Source organism: Macaca nemestrina, chromosome 15 (genome assembly GCF_043159975.1).
Source record: "Macaca nemestrina isolate mMacNem1 chromosome 15, mMacNem.hap1, whole genome shotgun sequence".
Classification (NCBI taxonomy): Eukaryota; Metazoa; Chordata; class Mammalia; order Primates; family Cercopithecidae; genus Macaca; species Macaca nemestrina.
Window position 1 is genome coordinate 5221714 of NC_092139.1, and position 7230 is coordinate 5228943.

Sequence of the window (7230 nt, forward strand, 5' to 3'; positions counted from 1 at the left end):
TTTATAGAGTACATGCTGCACGCCGCCCGAGCCCAGCCCAGGGTGTTTCTGCAGTGGGTCCCCATCGCTGACACCAGCCTGAGACCTGTCACAAACGATCACAGCTGAGGAATGAGTCCCGATAGCAAATGGGTCCCTCCTCTTAGGCAGGTTCCCACCAAGGAGCCACACTGCCCCTGGGAGCATGGAGAAGGTGCGATGGATTGATGAGTCTGGCCAGGGCAGGGCTGGCCCGAGTCGCACCAGCCCCTCATCCAGGCAGGGGGAGGACGCTGTTCTTGAGCATCTGGTTCATGGGTGGGTGGCAAACTTGTCCTATAAAGACCACATAGCAGATATTTCAGGTTTTGCAGGCCACAAGGCCTCTGCCCCTACAGTGCCAAAGCAGCCGCAGATAATATGTAAACAAATGGACGTGGCTGTGTTCCAATAAAACCTCATAAGACAGGTGACTGGACTTGGCCCACGGGTCACAGTTCTGACCCCTGACCTAAAACACGACATCAGTCTTGTGTCAGTTCCATGGTAGCCAGGAGACAAAAGGCTGAGTCAAGTGGATCTGACGAATGCGTGTTGAGGGCCTAGGACAGTCAGTGCTGGGGTGCAGCAGGGAGGAGGGGACAGAGTCCCCGACAGTGGCAAAGACCTCATCACGCTCACCTCTGACACTGACAGCAATACAACAGGGAATCACTGTTCTCTTCTACAATTTATGTTGCTCTTTACATGGAATATGTGACTCATGGCATTGATCAGGTGTCCGTCTGTGGCTGCCAGGAAAGTTACAAGAGTTTGAGATGTCTCTGCCAGGGGCGCCTAGACTCAGGAGGAAGATGGAAGAAACTGCCCTCAGATGGACCACAGGGCAGCTTGAAGCAGTGGGAAGCAAAGATGGAATGTCTCAAATTTCTTGTGTCATCTTTTAAGGTCATGAGAGTGTTGCACTCTGCCCTCTTTGTATTCATCTTTAAACAACCCAAGTTAAAAATTATCACTTCCCCGGCTGAGCAGCTGTGTCCCTCAGGGATGGTCAGCATGGCCAGTGTGACCGATGGCAGCCCACCAAGCCAGGGCCCACCATGCTTGGACTCCTGTGACAGGACCCACTTTGGAACAGGGACAGTCGTCAGCCCTGCACATCCCAGTTCGCTGGGACAGCCCCTTTGCCTGCTTGCTGTACAGGGATGATTCTTAATCACATTCCTTTCCCTCTCTAAAGCATCCTGGTTTGGGTGATCAAGTCTCCCTGGGTATAAGTGAATGGCTAACAGCAAATCGCCAAGGGAAGGTCTTAGTCATTCAGAGCCTCTTTCCAGCCTGCACATGTGCCCAGCACTGAGCTGGACACGGGACCACAGCCCAGCACCAACCTCATGCAGACCCAACGGGGGGATGCTGCCCATTGAGGAGGGTGGGAGGCTCCATCAGTCACCAGCCTGGCCCAGCCCCATGGCATGGGACGTGGACAATCACATGACAGGTGGCCCTTGCTGGGCGAGCAGGTTTCTCTCATTTGTTGCCTCTCCTTGTCCATCTCTCTGTCTTTAAGTCTCTGCCTCTTGCTTTGTCTCTCTGTAAGTATCTGTGTATCTCCAAACTTTGCTCCATATTTCCTCTCTCTCCCTCTCTCTCTGCAGATCTCTGCATCTCTCTAGACTTTGTTCCATACATCTCTGTCTCTGTGTCTGTGTGTCTTTCTCTGGGCTTTGTTCCATATCTCACTGTCTCTGTTTCTCCCTCTCTCTATGTCTCTGTCTCTCTGGACTTTGCTCCATATCTCTCTGCCTCTGTGTCTCTGTCCCTCTGAATGTCTCTGACTCTCTCTCTGTCTCTCTTTGGCCATTGTTCCATATGTCTCTGTCTTTGTGTCTCCAGCTCTCTCTGTATGTCTCTGTCCCTCTGGATTTTGTTCCATATCTGTCAGTCCCCGTGTCTCTGTCTCTCTGGACTTTGTTCTATATCTCTCTGTCCCTATGTCTCAGTCCCTCTGAATGTCTCAGTCTCTGTATCTTTGTCCCTCTGCATGTCTCTGTCTGCATCTTTGCAGACTTTGTTCCTTGTCTGTTTTTGTTTCTGTCTGACTCTGTCTCTCTGTCTCTCTGTCTCTGTCTCTGTCTCAGCCTCTCTGTCTCTGTCTCTCTGTCTCTGTCTCTCCATCTGTCTCTGTCTCTCCATCTGTCTCTGTCTCTCTGTCTGTCTCTGTGTGTCTGGCATGTCAGATCATGCTCTATATTCTCTGTGTCTCGCTGCATCCCCCTCCCTGTCTGCCCTTTTCTCTCCATGGCTGCGGTAAGAGGCCATGATTCCACATGCTGCATCAGGGCAGGCAGGGAATGCTGGCTCTGCCCTTGGCCTGGGGGCAGATGCTGCTTTCCCCCCACACCCAGGATGTTCCTTGGATTCACCCTCTTCATGAGTGGTGGCTGAAGTCCAGAGCTGTGAGCCTGGGCAGAGGACAGAGGGAAGGAGGCATCTGCATTTTCTCTTGGTACCATGGACCCTGTCTGGCCCCAGCCCATGGCAGTCTCTGCCGGGCCCAGCCCAGCTCTCCAGCTTCCTGGGACCAGGGAACTCAAGCACACCCTGACTCCAACCATCTCCTCAATGGGCGGATCAGCTCCCTCTTGGGTCTGCAGATAGGTCAGAGTGTGAGCTTGTCATTTTTCATCAAATTATTTGTGAAGACAGAGGCTGAAACTCTGCCTCCCCCATCCATGTCACTCCTGGGGTCATCATCTGAGTGGGGTGAAGTCGTCCCAGGTTCTGAAGACCTTGGTGGATCTCAGCATGCGTGTGAATCTTCCAGTCTATTCTATTCTCCATCCTTTAAGATTCTGCTAATGTGAAATCTTTTTAAAAGATAAAATGATGAGTTTCAAACATATATAAAATGAACATGTGTCAAAGATTTTTCTTTGTTTTTTGTACTCACTAACTAATGAGGAATCCAGTAAGGTGTTAAAAACCAGCTCAAAGGAGAATCCAAAGGGCAGCCAATCAGGAATGCCGACATGAATTCTCTCAGTGAAGGTGCAAAATGGGCTTCCGGAGAGGGGCCCATTGTACCTCCACCAGCCAAGACTCATCCGCCTTTCTGTGGACCCAGGACAATTTGCACTCCATCCATTTCTACAATGTACAGAGCTGCAAAATAGCTCAGATACAGTGAAAGGCATGGAAACTCCACAGAATCAGATAACCCAGATGCGGGAGTAGAGCCCTGGTTTTCCATTGAAATCATACCCAGTAAGTCTTCCACAGCTTTTCCTAACAGCTTTAACGTTTAAAAAACCTGATTTCTTTCATTCCTTATCCTCACAGATGCTGTCTTTCATTCCAGGGCCTCCTGGACCTGCAGAATCCTTGCTCTTGAGAGCAGCCATACAACAAAAGGGGCAGCTTCTGCATGGCCAAGTTCACCTTCGCCCTCAGCCTCTGCAGACATCGCTAATCAACCAGAGCCTGGGTCCCAGTGAGCACTGATGCTGGGTTACAATATTGATGCTGCCATCAATATCGATGGCAATATTGATGGGGGCTTCCCGTGATGGGGGAGCCAAGATGGGGGCTTCCCCTGGCATGAGGGGTGGTCAGCACCCTGTCCCACTCATCTGCTTTCTATGGTCTGTCCCACCCTGGGTTTCCCTTCCTTCGCCTCCTCCTTCATCTCTCCTCCTCCTCTTCATCTTCTTCTGGTTTACTTTTTAAAAATGTAGTGAAATGCACATAAAGTTTACCATCTTAACCATTTTTAGGAATATAGTTCAGCAGTGGTAAGAATATTAACATCATGCAACCATCACCACCATCATTTCCAGAACTCTCTTCCTCTTACAAAATGGAAACTCTACCCACCATTCTCCCTCCTCCCAGCCCCTGGCCACCACCCTGGAACTTCCTGTCTCTATGATAATTGGACTGTGCGAGGGACTTCTTATGAGTGGAATCATACAGTATTTGTCCTTTCGTGTCTGGCTTATTTTACTTAGCGTAATGTCCTCAAGGTTCACCCACAGTGTAGCCTGTGTCACAATGCCCTTCCGTTTTAAAGCTGAATCGTATTCCGTTGTGTGTACAGGCCACATTTTCTCTGTCCATCCATCCATAGACTCTTGGGTTGTCTCCACTTTTGGGCTGTTGTGAATAATGCTGCTATGAACATGTGTGTACAAATGCCTGTTGGAGTCTCTGCCTTCAGTTCTTTCAGATATGCACCCAGAGGCAGAATTGCTGGAGCCTATGGTAATTCTATTTCTAGTTATTTTGAGGATGCACCATACCATTTTTCATAGCGACAGCACAATTTTACATTCCCACCAACAGTGCACAAGGGTTCCCATTTCTCCACATCCTCGCTAGCACTTATTTTGTTCTGTCTTGTTTTTATCATAGCCATCCTAATGGGTGTGAGGTGGTTATGTTTTTAAATTTTTTTCGTTCTTTTCTGAAATTTTTTGTGGTAAAATTTATACAACATAAAATGTGCTATTTCAACCATTTTAAGAGTACAATGCAGTGGCATTAAGTACATTTGCAATGTTGTGCAACCATCCCCACTATCCACCTCCAGAACTTTTTCATCAGCTCTTCATCATTAAGCAATAACTCCTTGTTCCCACCTGCCTGGCCCCCGGAACCTCTCTTCCACTTTCTGTCTTCTACCGCCTGTAGTTGCTGCTGCTGGAGATGCTGGTTTCCCCACAGCATCCTGGGGTCTCTGATGGACAAGTGCTGAGTAGCAGCTATGGTGATTCCCGTCCCTGGACTGCAGCATGGGTGCTAGAGGTAAACGATGCCAGTGGGAACCTCCTGGCACTGCCTTTTCTTGCTTGAGGCAGAGGTGGGACAGTTTCAGCCTGGGGGACGACTTCTGAGCTGTCCTTCTAGAGTCTCCTCCTCCAGCCCTTCCAGTACTTCTGTGGGCACCTAAGCCCCTGTAGTAAATCCCATTCTGTGCAGAACTGGGACATGGTTTCTATTTCTTGCAAGTGAATCTTGCTTGACACCATCGATTCTGTTTGGGATGAACACTTTCGGTGAGTCATGTCTGCCAGGATGGCACCATCCCTATTGCAAACCTGCCTCAAGGCTCACTAGGACCCAGGCTCTGATTGATTAGTGATGTCTGCAAAGGCTGAGGGCAAAGGTGAACTTGGCCATACCGGAACTGCCTCTTCTGTTACGTGGCAGTCCTCAAGAGCATGGATTCCACAGGCAGGCTTCTAGGTTCAAATCCTAGCTCTGCTTCTGACAAGTTGTGCAACTGCAGTTCAGCCACTTAACCTCTCTGAACTTCGGATTTCCCGGTTATAAAATGAGCACACTTGAAAGAGATGAGGCATGTGTACTGGCTCCAGGGCACTGTGTCCTCACGCCCTTTCTTGTCTCCCCTGTTCTGTTCTGGATGGCAAGGGGGCGGCGCTGCCTTTCCTGCATCAGCTGCTCCTGAAGGCCCTGGCAGGAGGCTGGGATGTTTCCCCACAACCTTTGTTCCGCCCTACACAGCATCTTCAGCAGTGCAGGAAGCAGCCTCCATCCAGTGACCTGGCCCCAGTTTCCCACCACCCCACCTCCACCCTCCGTCCCTCCAGCCGAGGTGTGGCAACTTGCTGCTCCTCTGAGTCCCTGGGTTTGGCTCACAGCCATACCACCCCCACTAGCCAGTCCCCTGCCTTAAATGCCCTGTGGGGTAAACACTTGGCCCAGGTACTGTTTCCTGATGGATACCACAGGCCAATCCGATAGCCCCACGCCTGACACACGGCGAAAGCTCACAAAATGGTATCCCTTGTCATTATGGAGCAAGCAGCCCGCTGCTGGGCCAGGATTTGCTGGGCCAGGGGGTCTCAGAGTGGGACCTAAGTAGCTACGCAGCAGGGATATTTGTATGGGTTAAACAAAGGACACAGAATTGAGAGTAGCTGAAGGGGAAGGAGGGGGAGAAGAAAGACACTAAGGAGGAGAAAGACAGTAACATTTATCGGAAAAGAAACGACAACACGATAGTAGCATGTGAATTACTTGTACTACTCTGAAAACACGTTTCTCTTTTCCATGGTGGGGAAGCTGTGAACTGTGAAGTCTGTAAGCCTCCCTCTAGTGGCCACCCCAAGTGTTTCAACTGAGAATCTCAGATACTCCCCGACGAAGAGAACTACCGACGCTTGGGATACAGGTGAGGAGTGTGATAAAACTATTTTATAAATTGCCTTATATTTTAAATTTTACTTTAATTTCATATATTCATCCAAAATACAACCACATTTTTAAAAGTATGAAACACCGTTTTGTTTCACTGTCTACAGGAATAAAACGCCCCACATTGCTGCTGAGCCCCTCAGGGGCGCTTTGGTGACACTCTGGAGTCTGGCCAGGAGGTTCTGAGAGCGCAGTTCCTGGCCCTCTCTAAGGAAGTGGAGAGGACTTCATTGTGTAGGGTCACCAGGTAAGACGCAGGGCACCCAGTGAAATCTGAACTTTAGGTACCTAATAAATAATTTTTCAGTGTATATCCCATGCAAATATTTGCACTGACTTATACTAAAAAATGCTCATTCTTTATCTGAACTTCAAATTTAACTGGGTGCCCTATATTTTTATTTGCTACATATGGAAGCTTCATCATGTTGTGAGTCCTGGGGGGCCAATGCCACACCCCCGTCCTCTCTTTCCCTTCCTTGGCCTCATCTTTCCCTCTCACCTAAAATTTCTGCCGCTTTGCTGTGTTTTACCTGTCACTGAAAGGCACCTGCATTCCACCTTGGGAAACAATGGGGTGGGGTCCGAACGAACCCACAGTGAGGGTGATGGCCGTGACGGCTCCTTGCGCCAACTCTAGCAAGGAGTTCCATGCTCAGGCCAACCCCAGGCCTCCCTAAGCCAAGGGGTCAAAGAGCGAAGGTCATGATCCAGCTCGGGGAAGGGAGGGAACAAGAGCCTCAGTGCATACGAACCTCAGTTCACAAACCAAATATACAAGAAAAAAGACGTGATTATCATGAATCAAGATTGCTTTTCTTCCAAGTCCCTTTCCTGCTGGGAGGGCCAAGACAGAATCCCATACTTCCAGGTCATGTCTATTTGGGGTATTTGCAGAGCTGAGGCATCCAGGATGGCCCTCGCATCCTCCACCTCATCCGGTCTCCAAACTGCCTTCCAGGATGTACGTGCCAGATACAAGGCTCTCCTGCTGCTTCCCATCCATCCCAAGCTTTGGGGAAAACAGCTGCT

The 7230-nt window shown here is 49.6% G+C and overlaps 1 long non-coding RNA gene across 1 annotated transcript; it reads left to right on the plus strand.

The window, feature by feature from the left end:
* The first annotated feature begins 566 nt into the window (after positions 1-566).
* On the plus strand, positions 567-6439 carry LOC139358803 (uncharacterized). The gene is made up of 3 exons (XR_011614300.1): positions 567-3246; positions 6067-6175; positions 6306-6439. It is a non-coding gene; the product is annotated as an uncharacterized lncRNA (long non-coding RNA).
* The last annotated feature ends 791 nt before the right edge of the window (positions 6440-7230 follow it).